Source organism: Macaca thibetana, chromosome 8, assembly GCF_024542745.1.
Source record: "Macaca thibetana thibetana isolate TM-01 chromosome 8, ASM2454274v1, whole genome shotgun sequence".
Lineage (NCBI taxonomy): Eukaryota > Metazoa > Chordata > Mammalia > Primates > Cercopithecidae > Macaca > Macaca thibetana.
The window spans coordinates 55,846,232-55,866,744 of record NC_065585.1 but is presented as its reverse complement, the minus strand read 5'-3'; the positions used below and the strand labels follow the sequence as shown (position 1 = coordinate 55,866,744).

The 20,513-nt window shown below is 33.8% G+C and overlaps 1 long non-coding RNA gene across 2 annotated transcripts in view; it reads right to left on the bottom strand.

The window, feature by feature from the left end:
• The window catches only part of LOC126961162 (uncharacterized), a 716,366-nt gene that overhangs the window by 166,854 nt on the left and 528,999 nt on the right, over positions 1–20,513 (bottom strand). For both annotated transcript variants that reach the window (XR_007728206.1, XR_007728207.1), the window contains exon 6: positions 5,737–5,843. This is a non-coding gene — a long non-coding RNA (uncharacterized LOC126961162). The remainder of the gene's footprint in view (positions 1–5,736; positions 5,844–20,513) is intronic.

Sequence of the window (20,513 nt, the reverse complement as noted above, 5' to 3'; positions counted from 1 at the left end):
TAGTTGAAGAATGCTTGTTTTTGAGAAGGCGCTAAAATTCCTGCCACAAAAACTGACACTATAGGAACACAATAAAATAAACTATGTACTACTCTCTCTTATGAATATATATTTTACAATATACATTTGGAAGCTTCTGTGAAATGGAAGTTACCATAAACATAGGCATAAGTATGGAAGAAAATATTTATTTCCCATTTAATTGGGAGAAAATTTGTATGTATAATATATAAAGAGTTTCTAAAAATAAACAAGAAATAAACCAATTTATTAGTAAAGAATGGTAATGCACATAAAGAGATTGCAAGAGAAAAATATGTGTATGGTTAAAAATATATAAAAATGCTCAACCTCATTAATAATTAGTAAATAGAAAATAAAACAATAAATTGTCATGTTTGTTCTAAGTCTAGTGTTAGTAATGGTGCCAAAATTCTGTTGGTGAGATTACAATATAAGTAATAATTTTTAGCTATAACTATCAATTTCATACTATATCTAATAGTTTACTTTAGAAAAAAATTTGCAAGCTGTGTGCGGTGGCACACACTCTTAATCCCAGCTATTCTGGAAGCTGAGACAAGAGGATCTTTTGAGCCCAATAGTTTGAGGACTCAGTGAGTTATAATTGGGCCACTGCATTCCACCCAGGTGACAGAGTAAGACCCCCATCTCTATTAAAAAACAACAATCACAACAAAAAGAAAGAAAACAGCTGCAGATGAGCAGAAATTTACTTGGATTTAGTTGTTTATTTTTGCTGTTGTCTGAAAATTAAAGAAAGAAACAACTCATATGGCACTAAATATGAGTAGTTTAATAAATTATGATATATCCATATATCAGAAATGTGTGCAGTGATTTAAGAAATGTAGTAAAGATGGATAAATTGTTATAAAAATATCTCCAAGGTATATTCTCAGGTTAACAAAAAAAAATCAAAAATAAATAAGGTATAATCCCATTCTTGTTAAAAACAATAACAAAAATTTAGAAAATACCCAAATGCACACACATATGTATGTGTGTGTGCATAGAGGTCTGAAAATATGCAAAGAATGTTATCAATAATTATTTGTGTAGAGTAGTTCAAAGAGAGTTCCACTTTCTGTTTCATATGTTTCCATTGTTTAATGATTTATAATGACCATGAACTCATGTATTACTGAATAACTGATGAAAGGTTTAAGACATTAGCATAATTGTGAAACATCTAGGAATGAATCTTACAAGACATTTGGAGAAACTTTATGAGAAAAATGTGACTGAGAGACATAAAACAAAGTGTGAATTAATGAAGAGACATACTATGTTCTTGGACAGGAATGTCCAAGGTTGTAAAGCTATCCATTTTCTTTTAAATCAACCTATAAATGTATTGTTATTTGAATTAAGATTGCAGTGGAATTTCCAGGACTTGACAAAGTAATTTTAAAGTTCCTTGAAAAGATAAAAATATAAATCAAGCCTGAAAAAAATTTAAAGAATGGAACAATTAGAGAAGACATCATGCCAGATAAGGAGGTTATTATACTGATGACAGAATAAACAAGCCTCAGAGAACAGAATAGAAATCTAAAACACATCCTCTGTAACATATTATGAAGAGAGCATTTCTAAGTAGAGGATTTTCTTTTCATATTTACATATTTGAAAATCAATCTGCACCCTTTACCAAAAATAAAAGAAGATAGGCCTCCCCTCTTTCATTACACTGAGACAAATATGTGAAGTATAAATGATCTAAATATGAAAATTAATCTATATAGATATGAGTGAAATATATTTAACAATATACATTATATTAGTATAGACAAAGGCTTCTGAGAACTAAAAGGAAAGACAAATCATAAAGGAAAGCTTCCTGGATGACACATTCAAATGTAAAAGTGTTGTACAGTGATATTAAATCTGAAAGCCAATAGCATTTTTTAAAATGAGATATGATATTACAAGATGAAGGTTAAGAATCTTAATAAATTCAAGAGTACTTACAAATCATCAAGATAAAGAAATATGCCGAATGGTCTTTTACTTTCAGATGAGTGGCTAAAAATCCTGAGGAGGACTCTCACTTGCCAACTCCTACACCCAGGTTATGCCTCACACTTTGAGGCATCACTTGTCTCACAAAAAGGAGAAGTCTCTGGGGGAACCTCTGACATCATAACAAACAACTAAACTGAGCCAAAAGCAATGTGAGGCCTGGGATTCTGTTAGAGGGAGGCAAAGCAGCCATGCCCAAGAGCAAGTGCTAGAGGTCAAAAAAGGTGAGCCTCAGGGCAGGGAACTGAAAAAATGGGCATCCTGGAAAGAGCAGGGTTGCTTCAAGTCTTCCAGAAGAGCACCAGACACTGGAGCACAGAACTTTAAAATACGGAAAACAAAATACAGCTGAAGATACTTTTATCTGAGAGTAGAAAAGGATTTCTTCAATAAGACACAAATGTGTCAACCATAACCAAAAGATTAATACATTGAACTATTTTTTAATTAAGAACTTAACTTCATTAAGAAATATATTAAAGAAAGTGAAGCCCAGAAATAAATTCACACACCTACAGTCACTTGATTGTCAGCAAATGTGCCAAGAATACACAATGAGGAAAGTATAATCTCTTCAATAAATGGTGTTAGGGAAACCAGATATCTATATGCAGAGACATAAAACTGGAGCCTTATCTCACAACATACACAAAAACTAACTCAAAATAGATAAAAGACTTAAATGTAAAAGCTGAAACTGTAAAACTAATAGAAGAAAACATACAGAAAATGTTTTTTGACATTGAGCAATCATAGGGGATCAGTCAGGGTGGTGGGAGAAATTGTAAAGATAAAGTTATAGGAAAAGAACACAAACCTTGGAAGGCTGGGAGGTTTGCCTAGCTTCAGTAAAAGATTTGACTGAAGGCAGCTGAATTCTCTTAAAAGCTTAGGGCATAGATGCATAGGATTATAGAGGAGTTTATCTACATAGCTTGTTGACTCATGTTGCCCTAAGACCGAGCTTTGATCATCTGTGGGCGCATGACTGCTCTCTACTCAGGAGTTCAGCAATGTTAATTACCCTCTAGTGGTGTTTACTTGTCATTTAATCTGCACTAAATAAATGCGAACTTCGCTGGCTTATTGAGGCTGATGCTGTGGACTCAGGCAGCAGAGCCCCTTAGCTGTGCTGACAAGCAAAATATCTGTGTCATTGTACGTCTTTCATCAGTCACTGGGTCAGGGTCTGCAGACTGGACCCAGCAAACAATGATTTTGGGGGCTATGACCCCAAAAGCACAGGCAACAAAAGTAAAGACAGACAAGTAGGATTGCATCAAACTAAAAAGCTTCCGCACAAAGGAAACAGCCAGCCAGGAAGGTAAACAGACAACCTACAGAATAGGAGAAAATATTTTCTAATTATACATTTGATAAGGTGTTAATATCCAAAATAGATAAGGGACTCAAATAATTCAATATTAAAAAATCCAGTTTTTAAAAAAGCGAAGAACTGGAACAGACATTTTTCAAAAGATATACAAATGGTCACCAGGTGTATAAAAAGTTCAACATCACTAATTATCATGGAAAAGCAAACCAAAAGCATGACATATCACCTCACAAGTCTTAGAATGACTAGTATGCAAAAGACTAAAGATAAGTGTTAGCAAGGATGTGAAGAAAGGGAATCCTTATGTATTGCTGGTGGGAATGAAAACTGGTACAGACATTATGAAAAACAGTATGAAGTTTCCTCAAAACATTAGTAATAGAACTATCATATACTACATGAATTCTAATACTGGGTATAAATCTAATGAAGTGAAATCAGTATGTCAGAGAGATATCTGTACCCCATGTTACTACAGCATTATTCACAATATCTAAGCTATGGAATCAACTTCAGTGTCCATTAATGAATAAGTGAATGAAGAAAATAAGGTGTGTGTGTGTGTGTGTGTATGTATATATATATATACACACATGTATGTATATATATATATACATATATATAAAATGGAAGGCTATTCAGCCATAAAAAAGAAGGAAATTCTGTCATTTGAAAAATGGATGAACCTAGAAGACATCATTATGAAAAGTAAAATAAAACTGGCACAGAAAGACAAATACCGCATGATCTCACTTATATGTGCAATCTAAAAAATTCAGACTCATAGAAGCAGGGTATAGAATAGTGGTTACCATGGGCCAGGAATGGGGATCAGGGAGGTGTTGGGAAAAGGATACAAAATTTCAGGCAGAATAAGTTCAAGAGATCTTTGTACAAGATGATTATTATAGTTAATAGGAAGGTATTATATAATTGAAAATTGCTGGGACTATCGATTTTAAGTGTTCTCACCATGAAAAAAAGATAAGTATATGGAGTATTAGATATGTTAATTAACTTGAGTTAGCCGATCCAAAATATATACATATATGAAGGCATTATGTTGTGCACCATAAGTATATGCCATTTTTATTTGTCAATTAAAAATAGATCTTTTTTTAAATTAAAAAGAGAATCCTTAAACTTGGAGAAAATAATTGCTATACATATAAACCATAAATGTAGAATTATTTTTATATCATCAAGGATAAGATAAACAACCCAAAGGAAACTGGTTAAAAGATATGAACAGGCATTTCATAGAAAAGAAAATATATATGGCCGGCCAGGCGCGGTGGCTCAAGCCTGTAATCCCAGCACTTTGGGAGGCCGAGACGGGTGGATCACGAGGTCAGGAGATCTAGGCCATCCTGGCTAACATGGTGAAACCCCATCTCTACTAAAAAATACAAAAAACTAGCCGGGCAAGGTGGCGGGCGTCTGTGGTCCCAGCTACTTGGGAGGCTAAGGCAGGAGAATGGCATAAACCCGGGAGGTGGAGCTTGCAGTGAGCTGAGATCCGGCCACTGCACTCCAGCCTGGGCGATAGAGCGAGACTCCGTCTCAAAAAAAAAAAAAAAAAGAAAATATATACGGCCAATAACACAAATAAAAAGCAAATGAAGACCACAATAGACACTTTTCTCCATCCATTTGACTGGGAAATAACAAAGAATGTGGCAATATGAAATTGGAGAAGATGTGAACCTTTTATACAGCTAGCAGTGGAAATTGCTATACCACTTTTAGAAAACAATTTAGCACTTTCTTAGAGAGTTGGACAGGTATATTACTCTTAGATCTATACTCCAGAATATCTCTGCACAATACATACATAAAAATATTCATATAAGAACTGATTATAATAGCCCCAAGCTGGAAATCACCTAAATGCGCATAGACAAGAGACATAATAATAGTGTGGTATATTTACACAATAAAATGTTATGCAGTATTGAACATTGATTACTTACCATGTTGCTTGAAAAAAAAAAGGAATTCTTGGAAGACCATACAGGGTGATATTCTTTTTCTAAAGTTCTAATAACAAGGACAAGTCAACACTATGTTGTTTAGGCATATATTTATATGCAATACAAATCTACGTATATTTTTAAAAGGCAATAGGATGATAAATTTAAGATGAAGATAGTGTTTAACTCTTAGGATGGAGGAAATGTGTATAACAAAATGGAATGGGGGCTCAAACCTATAATCCCAGCACTTTGGGAGGCCAAAATGAAAGGATTGCTTGAGTCCTAGGACTTGAGACCAGCCTAGGCAACACAGTGAGACCTAGTCTCTACAAAAAATGTTAAAAAAAAAAAAAATTAGCCAGGCATGGTGGAACATACCTGTATTCCCAGCTACTTGGGAGGCGGAGGTGGGAGTATTGCTTTAGTCCAGGAGGTTGAGGCTACAGTGAGCCATGATGACACCACTGCACTCCAGGCTGGGTGACCTGTCTCAAAAGAAAAACAAAAAATTCTTTCTCAAAAGGAAGAAAAATAAAGTTCTGGATTCACTTCAGTTATTGAGTTGCATGGTGGGCACCTGGGGGTTGATTATATTATTAAAAATATTACACACATGCTTAAATATATAAAATATATATATAAATTAACAGAAACACAAACGAACCAATGAACCAATGATGAGAGCATGCATTATGATTAATGAACTTGATTAATCAAGTTATTTGTTACTAAGAACAATAAATAAGAAAGAAGGATAAATATTATGAGCAAATAATTTATAAAATTAAAATTATAAAATACAAACATAAAACATTTTTAAAGTTTAATTTTACTATTTATCAGAAGACTGGAAATTAAAAAAAAGTGTCATGTGTCTTTGGATAAAAAAATTAAATGTTGATAAGATGCAGAGTTGGTAGGAATGCAAATTATAGAGATTCTGGAAAGTAATTTGGCAAATGACCTTTGATTTATCAATTACATTTCTAAGAATTTACTAGATGAAAATATTTAAGAAATTCATAAGAAATATATTTATATTCTAGAATATTTATTTCTACTTCTAGAAGTGAACATATTTTTATGTCTAATATGTCTAAATTTCTAACAATTTGGGATTTGTTCACTGAATTTTGGCATATCTACAAAATAAGTAATATGAAGAATTTTTTGAATATAATTTTAGAGCTTTTATCCACATAAATGAGTATACTCAAAAGTTTTAAGTCAGTTTTCTATAGTTATCTCCACAGTAGAATTGGAGTGTCACCTATTTTAAACTTTTTATTAACCTATATAAGCTTTAAATTTTTATCTGAAAATTTTGTATTACTTGTTCAATTACATGTATCTAAATTTGTTTTTAACACTATTTCTGCTTTTAAAAATGGGATCTTGGACCAAAAACCACTCAGCAAACAACTGACAATATCATTGCTCTCTTCAGTGATTAAGAAAGCTTTATATGATAAATTTAAGAAAGAAAAATCTGGCCAGGCACAGTGGCTCAGGGCTGTAATTCCAACACTTTGGGAGGCCAAGGCGGTCGGATCACGAGATCAGGAGATCGGAGACCATCCTGACTAACACAGTGAAACCCTGTCTCTCCTAAAAACACAAAAAGTTAGCCGGGCGTGGTGGCGGGTGCCTGTAGTCCCAGCTACTCGGGAGGCTGAGGCAGGAGAATGGTGGGAACCCAGGAGGCGGAGCTTGCGGTGAGCTGAGATCGTGCCACCGCACTCCAGCCTGGGGCAACAGAACAAAACTCTGTCTCAAAAAAAAAAAAAAAGAAAAGAAAAATCAAGACATGCCTGAGAATCATCAGTTTATCTAAGGGAATTCTTTTCTTGTCAACAAGAGAACATAAAGCAATTTATGTTCCTGAAGTGTTGTTAGAGTGTGAAAAATAAAACAAATGCCCGGGAGCCTGAACGGTTTTTCAGTGACTATGGAAGTATGTAATGGCATATCAGTGACCTGGCAGCATGGAAAGTTGAAGTTTTTCTTGATTATTATACATTAGTAAGGTCTCATCAGGATCTGAAAGAATTTTTAGTTGCTTTGTGATGTTGGGATAGAGACCTGTATCTTTTGCTGCACTTTCCCCTTCTGTTTAATAGAACTGGTGGAATCTTTCTTTCCTGTCTCTCACAATACACTGCACACAGTATCTGCACCATCATTAAACTACTTAACGTATGATCATAAATGAATCTTTCAAACGAGGCAAATGCTAAAATCTACAGTCTGAGATCAGACTCAAAGTGGTAGAATCACCACATCAGCCACTAAAACATCATTTAAAAGAATAAATATGTCTTAAAAGTGAACTTGCACACCACATATGATTAAAGTTGCTTTAAATGTTATTTTATGGTATCGAATTTTCCCCAGTTAGAACTACCAGCTTCCAAGATGGCCTCCAATGATCCCAGTCTTCTAATATTTTTACCCTCATGAAGCCTCTCCTGCATTATATCAAGATTGGTTTAAGTGACCAATAGAATATGGTCCAAGTGATTTTATGTCACTTCTAAGAATATGTCATCAAAGACACTGTACTTTGCCTTTCTTTTTTTTTTTTTTTTTTTTTTTTTCTTTTTTTTCTCCTCTCACTGTCTTTCTTGGATCACTCTGTCAGAATATAATCACCAGGTCATGAACAACTCCATGGCAAGGACCAAGCGAAAATGACCAAAGCCTTCAGCCAACAGTCATGTGAGTGGGTTTTCTTGGAAGCACACTCTGTATCCCATGATGAGTCATTAGGTGACTGCATCCTTGCCCAGTAGCTTGACTGCAATCTCGTAAGAGATGAACCAGAACCACCCGGCAAAATCACCAATTTTCAGAAACCAAGTGAAATAATAAATGTTTTTTATCCTGTGTTGTTAAGTTTTGGAATAATTTGTTATGAAACAGCAGATAAATAATACACTTTCCCATTTAGAGTTTGAAATTGTTTTGAACTAATTACACAACAAAAAAATTCCCATATTTTGGCATTAGTTTTTAGAAAATAGTTCAATAGAAAAGAGTAGTAGACTATATAAAAATTATCTGTTTTCTAAAGATGACTTACCTCTCTGTAGATTTTCTTTTGGTTTGCTAGGGATAGAAAATATAAATGCAACTGGGCTGATTTTTTTTATTCTACAATTTAAAACTATTATTTTGTAAATTTACTGGGCTCTTATTTATTGCTTGAACAAGTAGAATGTCACATATAAATAAAGCAGTAGAGAAATATTTCAACTTTAATAAACACAGTAAGCAGAAACATCAATAAAATGTTAAAATACTAAATTGTCTTAAGGTCTGGAATATATTTAACATACTTATCTACTGAATCTGATGATTTTCTAAAAATTTATTTTATTCAGTAATAACACTGGGCTTTCTTCTCTTAATCAAGACCCATGATAAGACAATAATGAGGATGTATATGTGCAGAGAGAGAGATTCAAAGCAGAAAGTAAACTTTAACAAGTGGGAAAAATTACTAAAGCTAAAAATTTGACCAACTTTGGCATATTCTTTTCCACCAGCCACTTATTTGAGACATTACAGCATATCACCTCTATCGTGAAGTGAGCCATAATGAGATGCACGTGCGATGTGAATTTATCTCCAAGAATATTTCTGCTTCAGGGCATGAATTATCTGACATGTGGGGTGCCTACACAATTGGGTGTTCATTTACCGAGTTTATAATTCTTCATATAAACCACATGTATTATTTTCAATATGTAATATTAATCTTTTGAGCTTTTTCTTCTAATAAAGTTTAAGGAAAAAATCTAAAGTTGGGAAGAAATATTAACAGATTAGAGCTTTAGATATATCTGAGTTTCTCTTAGTATGAAGTATAAGTTTGATTAATAGCTTATAGCTCTACTGTGCAACACAGTCTTGGCTAAATATCCCAGTAGGCCATTAATGGAGTGGGGCAGTCGTGTGGGGATGAGTGTTTGTGGAATAGACTGCATATTCAGAAAGCACTGCAGGATTTCCATGGGCCATGGAGCAGAAATATAATGATCTTCTCTCATATACATCAGGCAGATTTGGAAAATGCAATTGGCATCACAACACAATCAGTGCTTCAAAGTAATTTACCACCAACACAGAGCTTTTAATATAGTCACAATATTGCTGTGTCTTGTGATGGCTCAAAAAGTCTGTTTTGAAAGGGAAATTGAATTATGTATTTTCTTCGGCATGCCAAATATTTGATGAATCTATTACAATCTAAAAGCTAGGCATGTCAGAACATTAGTATTGATGTTTAATAGCAAAGGTTAGTTCCAGAAAACCGCTCATACAAAGCTTGTTTAATAAAAACTGTGCTATTTTTCAAGTTTTTATTCACTTTATGTAGAATTTTACAGATTTACTCTTTTAAACACATGGCATTAAAGAAAGAAAAAAATTTCACTTTGAAATAGAGAACACAAAGTTTTTTTTTAAGGATCAAGCATGTGAAATTTGTGTGTGTGTGTGTAAGACTGACTGTATATTACAAAAAGTAGCAAGAGCAAAAAATAAAGGTAGGACTTAAAAAGTGTAAACTCTAATTGCGAACTAAACTAGCCCAAAGCTTTCCAGTACCCTGTAGAAGTCATCTCAGTTCCACGTATAAATATACATGAGCCCAATTTAATTTAATTTAAGCATTGTTAGCCTTTAACTGTCATTATTAAGTAAGCAAGATGTAAATATTTTTTACCGTGATTCAACCATTCAGAAAGATTAAAATGTTTGTATTGTAGACATAAAGGAAAGATAAGATATACCAACAGGATTAAACTCTAGACATATAACCAGGAGTCCCCAAACCCCAGATCCAAATAAATGAATTAGGATCCAATATCAAAAGTTATTTCTTTTGTTTTAATAGGTTTTGTTTTGCTCCTGTTGCGCTTAGTGTGTGTATGTGTGCAAAAGTGTATATAAATGTGATAGCTCAAATTCTACACACATTGTTGCTGCAAAGATTTAAAGAACTAGAAAAGTTCCTAGTCATCTTTTGACTTATTTTATAGAGATCACAGTTTATCTGAGATGGAGAAAATGTCTCACTCTGAATTGAAAAGTATGGTTATTTTTTAATAATAATATTGAACTCATCGCTGAAACACCAATCAAATTGATTTCTGCTGGAGATAAAACATGAGATAAAATTGAATTTGAAATGTAGTCCATTGATTTTAACTTTGTGTCTCTCGTCCAAGAATTGTAAAATGAGAACAGAATATGTAAAACTCAGCCATAAAGAAGTGATTCAGATGTTTCAAGGTTAAAAATAGTTACAAGATTCAATATTCTGCAAATACGGGTATAGACACAACCCAAATATCCCAGTTATCCCAAATACAGCTGACGAGGCCTGTAGATATAATTCACAGGAGACTTTAAACAAGCAACAACAACAACAACAAAAAACAACAGCAAATGGGATAGCAGGAAATGGACCTAACCAGATGAGCTGGTTGATTTTATATTTCAATTTGACTAGGCCACGGGGTGCCCAGATATTTGATTAAACATTATTCTGAGAATGTCTGTGAGGGTGTTTCTGACTAAGATTAACATATGAATCGACGGATTGGGTAAAGCATATGGCCCTCCTCAGTCTGGGTGGTCCTTACCCAGTCCACTGCAGGCCTAAATAGAATAAAAATGAAGTTTGGGTGAGAATTTGCTCGCTCTGCCTGCCTGCTTTCAAACCAGGACACCAGTCTTCTCATAAACACTGGAACATATACCAATAGCTCTCTTAGAACTCAAGCCTTCAGATTTGGAATGAAACTACACCAACTACTCTCGGCTCTCCTGAGTTATCTTCATCTTGCGGTCAAAAGATTGTGGGTATTCTCAATTTCCATCATCACGTGAGCCAGTAAGCCAATTTCATATATATTTTTTCAAATGGTTCTGTTTCTCTGAGAACCCTGGTATCATCCATAAATTATTAAAATACCTGGGGTTTAACCACTTTCCTGTTGCAACTACTAGTTGGCTACAAGATTGGATCTATTTTTTATTTATTCACCACACGTTATGGAGCACCTAGGTATGTTGCTAGATTATGGGATTCTATAATTTATGAATATTGAACCATTTCTTTGAGGGAGCGGGAAAGACAAGTAACAGGTAAGATTTCTTAAAAAGCAAATGTTGTAGGTGTTGTGATAGAATTAAAAAAATAAAGACTTGAAATATTAGTACATAATAACTCACAAGTATTTCTGGAAATAAAATTAGTAATTATTATTAAAGTATATTATAACAAAAGCATTAAAAACAGCAATACAAGTAAATAAATTACCATTTATTGATAAACTATAACAGGTTTCATGATAACTACTTTCCAAATGCTTTTTTCCTCTTTATGATAACTCTGTGAAGAGAAAACTCTTATCCTTATTTAGCAGAAGAGGAAACTGAGGCATAGGTTGCTTGAATGAAGTTGCTTAGTTATTAAGTGGAAGAGCCAAGATCATAACCAGGGATGGACTGAATCTCAGGTTCACTTGTTACATCATATTGTTTAAGTTGTTTAAGTTCAATTCCACCATTATCACATGATACAGTAAATATATTAAGAAAGAATACTAAACAGTTATATTACTAGAACCTCACACACAGTACAAATGTTCAAACACCAAACATTTACCCTGTCAACTGCAGGTATAGCCAGTTTTTTAAAAAGTTAAGCAACCTGCATACATATGTATTGCTGATGACACGGTGTGCACTGAAAACTCCTTGGATGACTCTGCTCTATAATATTACTAGTTATTACTCTTCCATAATGCAGCTGTCAGAGTTCTAAAATAAGCAGAGCTTTCAGAGTTTTATTTCTTATTTCTTCATCCAGCTGAGCAATAAGTGTTACGAATACATGTGGGAAAACAGAGAAGCTTGATGGATCTAGAAACAGGTGTTTCAAATGAGAGCTAAAGAAACACAGCAAACTCTGAACCCTTAGTAAATAATAAAATGAACCTTGTAGATGACTGCTATGGTTTGAAGGTGTCCGTTCCAAAATTCATGTTGAAACTTATTACCCATTGCAGTAGTATTAAGAGGTGGGGCCTTTTGGGAAGTGAACACATAAAGGCTCTGCCTCATGAATGGATTAGTGTGCTATAAAAGGGCTTGAGGGAACTAGCTAAGGCACTTTTGCTCGTCTACTGTTCCACCAGGTGAAGACACAGTGTTCATCCTTTTCTGTTTTTCTGCCTTCCATCATATGAGAACAAAGCAAGAAGTCCCTCACAAGAACACCAAAGGCTGGCACCCTGATCTTAGACTTCTCAGTCTCCAGAAATGTACAGTAAATCTCTGTTCTTTATAAATTACCCAGTCAGGTACTTTGTCATGGCAACAAAAAGAGATTAAGACAAATTAATGGATATTTTTAATGAAGCTTTAAGTGTGAGTTCCTGGAGAGAACACTCAATTTGAGAGAAATCCCAGAAATAGAGATAAAAGCAGTCCTAATGCAAACACCAAACCTAAAGCTTACCATCAATGCCTGCACAAATCTAGCACTGAAATAAGACTCAGTTCCAGGGAGCACTTTATTCTGCTTTAAAACAGCCACACTTACGATTTTTTTTTAAAAAGAAGGTATTTTTCAAGAGAACAGGGAAGTCATTCATGGAGTCTTTGTAATGTATGTCAAAAATTACACCAGAACGGTATCACTGGTGTTCTGATTCACTATTTCAGTAATATGACAAAGTTTGTCTAGCAGCTACAAAATACATTCCCAATGCTAGGCTATGTACTGCAGAGGGTCAAAGGTAGATTAGTCAGAGCTTCTTCCCTCAAAGAGTTTCCAAAGTGTAGAAATAGAAGAGACAAGAGTACAACTCATTATAAGAGAGAAAACAATAAATCCATAAGGAAATGTAATTTCAAAGAATCATTAAAGGATATGTTGATTTTGTCCTCTAAAGATAAGTTTGTGGGAAAAAAAGAAGGTGAACCAAGAAAAGAGTTGGAAGTAGGAATGCAGAGCCTGTTGAGTTGGTGTTACAAGTCATTGAAGGTCCATTTTCATCAGAGAGATATCATGATAACTATACATTATAAATATTCATTTGACAGCAGTGTTGGAGCAATAAATTGGAGAGATGAAAACTTTAAGTTTTCATGACAGTCTATACAAGCAATTCATGGGGACTAACTGAACTTGGGAAGAGAAACCCTTAATTCTGCAACTAAATGGATATGACCATTAAATTTGAAGGTATAAGTAAAGACATCTGTAATATTTGAAGCCGGGACAATTAAAATAATGTTGGAGTCCTTAACTAAAAATTATGTAAAAGTCAATTAGATGAGTTAGCTTGGTGAGCAAAGATAAATTTTTGACAATTGAAATTGAGAGCTTGGAAAAGTAGATGTCTTCTGTTCAATGATTCAGACAGGTTTGGGGCTGGGAAAGAGTGCAGGGTTCAGTTGAGAATTTGGGGATACATCACCATGGAGACAACTGAAGTCATGAAAGTGGACAATTCATAAAGAGGAGGGGTATGAAGTTGAACGAGGTACACAAAGGAAATTTAGTTATATTTATATTTATTTAAGGGACAGAAAGAGGAAGTAAAACTAGTAATTAAGCATACAGAGTGTCAGATAAGTAGGACTAAATTTAGGATCCTATGGTTTAAAAGTAGCAACATGAAGGCATAAAATCTAAAATTTTTACCATGGCTTTACATGTTTCAATTTAATTAATACTCTGAACCATATTAGGCTCTGTTTGAACCTTAAGCTTAAGCTTGCTACACCTTGATTTCCTCATCTATAAAATGTAAATAACAATAATAGCAAGCTCATGGGGCTTTCAAATATGTTAAATGAGTTAATGCAAATAAAATTCTTTGAATGATGCCTGATATAATAAGCATCTACTAGTTTTATCATTACGGTTTTATGTTATGAATGATTAAACAGGCAAACGATCAAAGAATTGGTAAGTGAAGCCAGAGAGTGACAAGAAGGTGATATTCACAGTATCAAAAGCCAAAAAATTATAATTAAGAAAATAAAAGTAAGTTTGTCATTAAAAAGTTCACTTACTATTATCCAGAGAGCCACATTATGGTGGGAGCAGAATATAGAATTCAAGTGCTTAAAGAGAAAAGTATGCTATCTATATAAATGTAAAATTTCAGCATGCTTTCAGAAAACTAACCGTTCATGTTGATGAAGCTCATCAGCTTCCCTGTGTTCTAAATAAAAATGTGTATGCAACTTATGTGTACCCATACCACAGCATCAGTTACATTATATTGCAATTAATAATTAAAACTAAATACAAATGCACTTATATATCAATGTTTTAAGAATGAAACAATACGTTTATATTCCTAGTACATAGCACAGTACAGATCACATAGGAAACACTGAATAAATGCCAAAATAATACAGTTTAAATGCATTAAGATAAAAGCAAGGTTGTCACCATAGAGAAATATGCAATATGAAATTGATAAAATATATGTAATCTTTTCTTTGTTCTGAAATTACTTTTTATTAACTATCTTACTTATCTGCTTGTTTAAACCAGACTTTCAGCATCATTACAGTGTGGAGAACTTTAACAACAGAAATGCATAAAATCTCCTTTGGAAGAAACCTTCATGGTATAGTAGCAAGTAGGCATTTTCTTTATTCTAAGATGACATAGTGGCATGTGTAGTTCCATAGGCATAGATAAAATTACCTACTGGTGTATTCTCAACAAGGGAATGCATGCTGTTAAAATGCCATGACAGAACTGCAAAACATGTCTCCTGTCAACACAGACCAAGGTCCCAACTGCCACAATCTACCAGACTGCAGCTCGGTGATTCTTTTTAATTGTCTTGTAAGCCTTTCGCTGTTTTTAGATGAAGGGTAATTTGGCTAATTAACAATTTTGTGGGTTCTCGTCTTCTAGCTGGAAATGAAAATAGCTCTTTTCTAGTTCATTGAGAGAAGTTAAAGAAACTTTGGTACTCACGAACATAAAGATGGGAACAATAGCCACTGGAGAACGCCACTGGAGGGAGGAGGAGAAGGGGTCTATGGTTGAAAAACTACCTATTGGGTACTATGTTCACTACCTGGGTGATGGGTTCAGTTGTACTCCAAACCTCAGCATCAGGCAGTATATCTTTGTAACAAACCTCCACATGTATCCCTTGAATCTAAAAGCTGGAAAAAATAAAAATAAAACTCATGTCTGGAAATGGCTTTACACACTTTATCAAAGTGAATTCAAAGAGTTGACAAATGTTTTTGTGTAGATAGAGGAGATTGAGTTTGTATGTAAATAGTTATATATGTAAATATAACAAGAACATTTATTGAGCACATAGTGTACTAAGTGATTTGGTAAATACTGTAAGGTGTAAAAATATATTGTATAGATCTTATCTTCAAAGAGTTTACTGTGAACTTGAGCAGGAATAACTACATATTTAAAATTTTACAGCAATTTAAAACATATTGTCATATACATTTACACCCTCATCATAAATTCTCTATATTTTGTCAGTGGTCTCCAGATTAGTCTTTCTTCTGTAAGTTTATTCCAATTCTTGGTACTGCTTATAGAGGAGCATTCCAAAAATACAAATTATATGCTACTGTTATAGTTTGAAAACATAATTCCCTGACACTGTAAGAGAATACAATCCACCTTCTTGGGATGGCATACAAAGCACTCCATAATTTGACTGCTGGCAACCTTACTATTGCCATTTTCCAATCCCATATTTAATGTCCAACAACATTTGGTCATAAAACTTGAAGTTCCATAAGAAAATACACTGTTTGTCTTCTTAAATGACTTTGTTTATGCCATTTCCTCTACCTAGTATGCCCTTTCATCCACATGGTAAACTTTTGTTTTTACTTCAAAATGCTATTTAAGTGTCATATCTTTCCCCAAAGAAATATTAGAATCAATTCAGAGTGCTTAGTTTCTCAGGGTTTATAATTAATGGCATGCTAGTAAAAGTTTATCAACCATCTCTAAAGACTTTTAAAAGCTCTACTTTGTAGCAGTTGTCAATTTCCATGGTGTAAATCTGCCCAAATTGGTGAATTTTAAGCCACTAAACTGGCATTGCTGAGCAGGAAATTGAAAAGAGATGCTTCATTGGCTCTCCTAAACCAGTGTGAGCTGACTCTAGCCCCACACTGCTGGTTATAATCCAAGAAAGATGCCTGCAATTTATAGATTACAGAACTCTCTAAATTAATTAACATAACACTGACTTGTGTGCTACATGTTCAAAAAAGTGCTAAATAAACCCCAGACTGTTTATTTTTTAAAATCTTGCTTTAGAGTTTGATAATTTCTTGCCTTTTAATCCCACATAATCTCTGTGAAATAACCCCATCGGAGTTAATCAGAATATATCTGTACCATTTTTTCAAATTTCTTCCTATTTTCCCTCCATTTGATAGATATGACAAGTCACTTGACTCAAGGAACTAAAAGTGAGTGTGTTGGGGCTGATATTTTATGAAAGGATGTAAGATAATTCCACTTTAGAGCTTTGCTAAAACTCTTCATCACCGTTTTATATATTTGTACATGTATTCCTTGAATCTAAAAGTTGATTGTAAGTAGTTGAATCTAAAAGCCATTTCCAGACACGAAAAAAAAAATTCATGTCTGGAAATGGCTTTACACACTTTACCAAAATAAATTCAAAGAGTTAACAAATGTTTTTGTGTAGATAGACAAAACTACCAAAGCTTATTTAAGAAGAAATAGATCATTTGATTAGCCTTGCATCTCTATAGAAATTGATCATCTAGTTGAAAAACTTTCTCATGTACCAAACTCCAAGTCCAGATGGCTTTGCTTTGAATTCTACTAATCATTTAAGGAGGATATGATACAAATTCTACATAAATCTTCCAGACAATTGAACAGGAGAAGGCACTTTGCAAGTAGTTCTCAAGTATCACCTTTGATATGGTTTGACTCTGTGTTTCCACCAAAATCTCATGTTTAATTGTAATTCCCAATGCTGGGGGAAGGAGCTGGTGGGAAGTGGTTGGATCATGGGGATGGATTTTCCCCTCTCTGTCCTCATGATAGTGAGTGGGTACTCAGGAGATCTGATGGTTTAAAATTGTGTGGAACTCCTCCCTTCGCTCGCTCTCTCTCCTGCCACCATATGAAGACACTCTTGCTTCCCCTTCATCCTACCTCCATGACTGTATGTTTCCTGAGCTCTCCCCAGCCATGCCTCCTGTACAACCTGTGGAACTGTGAGTCAATTAAATCTCTTTTCTTTATAACTTACCCAGTCTCAGGTAGTTCTTTACAGCAGTGTGAGAACAGATTAATACCCTGATTCCAAAACCAGAGATATTACATATAAATAATTCTCATAAACATAGATGTAAAAGTTATTACCAAAATTAAATTAAATTTTAACCAACTCTCTTTCTTTCATATATATATAACATATTTTGGCCGGGCGCGGTGGCTCAAGCCTGTAATCCCAGCACTTTGGGAGGCCGAGACGGGCGGATCACGAGGTCAGGAGATCGAGACCATCCTGGCTAACACGGTGAAACCCCGTCTCTACTAAAAAAAAAAAAATACAAAAAACTAGCCGGGCGAGGTGGCGGGCGCCTGTAGTCCCAGCTACTGGGGAGGCTGAGGCAGGAGAATGGCGTGAACCCGGGAGGCGGAGCTTGCAGTGAGCTGAGATCCGGCCACTGCACTCCAGCCTGGGCGACAGAGCGAGACTCCGTCTCAAAAAAAAAAAAAAAAAAAAAAAAAAAAAAAAAAAAAAAAAAAAAAACCAAAAAACATATTTTGTGTGCATATGTATATACATATGTATACATATATATACACGCACATACAATACATCATGATCAAGTTGGTTTTGTCCCAGGAATTTATTTGTGGTTTAAAATTTTCATTCATTCAAATGTAATTCACTGTCTTGACAAACAAAAAGAGATAAGCCATATGATTATCTGGTTAAATGAACAAAAGAGATTTGAAAAATATTTAACATCCATTAATGATAAAAACATGCCAACAATCTAGAAAAAGAAACTTCCTTAATCTGATAAAGACATCTATGATAAACCTAAACTTAGTGTCATACTTAGTGGTGAAACACTAAATGCTTTCTCCCCTAAGTTCAAAAATAATGTAGGATGCCACTCTTACCACATGTATTCAACATGATAGTAAACATGTCTAATGACTGACCAAGAGAAGAAAAAGAAATAAGGGATCCAGATTGAAAAGGAAGAAATAAAACTATATTGTCAGACAAGATGATAATCTATCTAAAAAATCAAATGGAATCTACAAAAAAAAAAACTAGAAGTAAAAATTGAGTGTAGCAAGTCTGCAGAATGCAAAATAACATTAAAAATTATGTTTCTCAATACTAGCAATGAGCAATTAAAGTTTGAAGCTTAAAAACATAATACCACTTAGAATAGCAGTAAAACCTGGAAAATGCCAAGAAATCAGTCCAAAAAAAATAGGTAACATGCTGTATGTACATTGAAAACTAAAAATCTTCCTGGGAAAAATTCAAAGAAGACCTAAATAAATAGAAACATATACCTCATTTGTGGTGCAGAAGACACAATATTATTAAGACGTCACTTCTCCCAATTTTCTGTATAACTTCAAAATAATCCCAATCAAAGTTCCAATACGATTTTTAATACATATTGATAATTTTATTCTAAAATTGATACAGAAAAGCAAAGTACATCAAATAGAACAACTTTTTTAAAGAAGCGTAAGATTGGAGGACTAATGCTAACCAATTCCAAATTGTATTATACAGCTACATTAATGAATGCAGTGCAGTATTTGCTTCAAAATAAACCAATATATTAGTGTCACAAAAGAATCAGTCCAGAAATAGACCCACCCATATACAGACAATTAATCTTTGACCAAGGGGCAATGGCAAACTAGTGGAGAAAGTATAATCTTTTGGAGAAAACAATTGGATTACTTATGAATACACTCACAGTCTACCCATACCCCAAAATTAACTAAAGTGAGTCATAGACTTAAGTGAAAAATCTAAAAGTATAAAACTCCTGGATAATAACTGAAAAAAAAAACTTTCATGACCTTGAACTTATAATACCAAAACATGATCCACAAAATTAAAAAGTTAATAAATTGAACTTCAATATTTAAAACATCTGCTCTTTAAAATATATTGTTATGAAAATGAAAAGATAAGCCAGATGGGGGAATATACATGCAAACTATATACATATGCATACATATATGTGTATACATATACATGTATGTATGTATATGTATGTATATATTCCCCCATCTGGCTTATCTTGTCATTTTGTGTGTGGGTGTGTGCATGTGTGTGTAAAAAACAGTTGCACCCAGACTATATAATGGACTCCTAAACGTCAACATTAAGAAAATAAATAATTCAGTTAAAAAACTGATAAAAGATTTGAATGAACACTTCACCAAAGAAAACATAGAGATGCCAAATGAACACATGAAAACATGCTGAAACCATTAGTCATCAAGGATATGCAAACAAAAACCACAATGAGATACCACTATATATCTTTTAGAATGGCTAAATTAGTCTGACTATATCAAGTGTTGTCAAGTATGTAGAGAAATAAACTCTCATTCACTGATGATGAAAATGTAAAATGGTACAACTTTGCAAAACAAATTGGCAGGTTCACAAAAAGAAATTAAATATGCATCTAACATATGATGCAGCCATTCTACACCTAGATATTTTTACCTTCACACACACACACAAAATGGAAACATTTATCTATATAAAGATTTGTATAAGGATATCTGTAGCAGCTCTTGTAATATCCAGAAGATGGAAATAACCAAAATGTGCCTAAACAGGTAAATAGATAAGCTAACTGTGGTATGTTCATACAATGAAATGATATTCAGCAATAAAAAGGAAAGTGCTATTGATACAAGCAAAGATGTCAATAAATCTCAAAGTAACTAGACAGAATTTTGAAAACCAGGCATATAAGAGTACATACTGATTGATACCATTTATACAAAATTTTGAAGAATATGAAATAATATATAGTGAGAAAAAGCAGTTCAGTCATCTCCTAGGGAT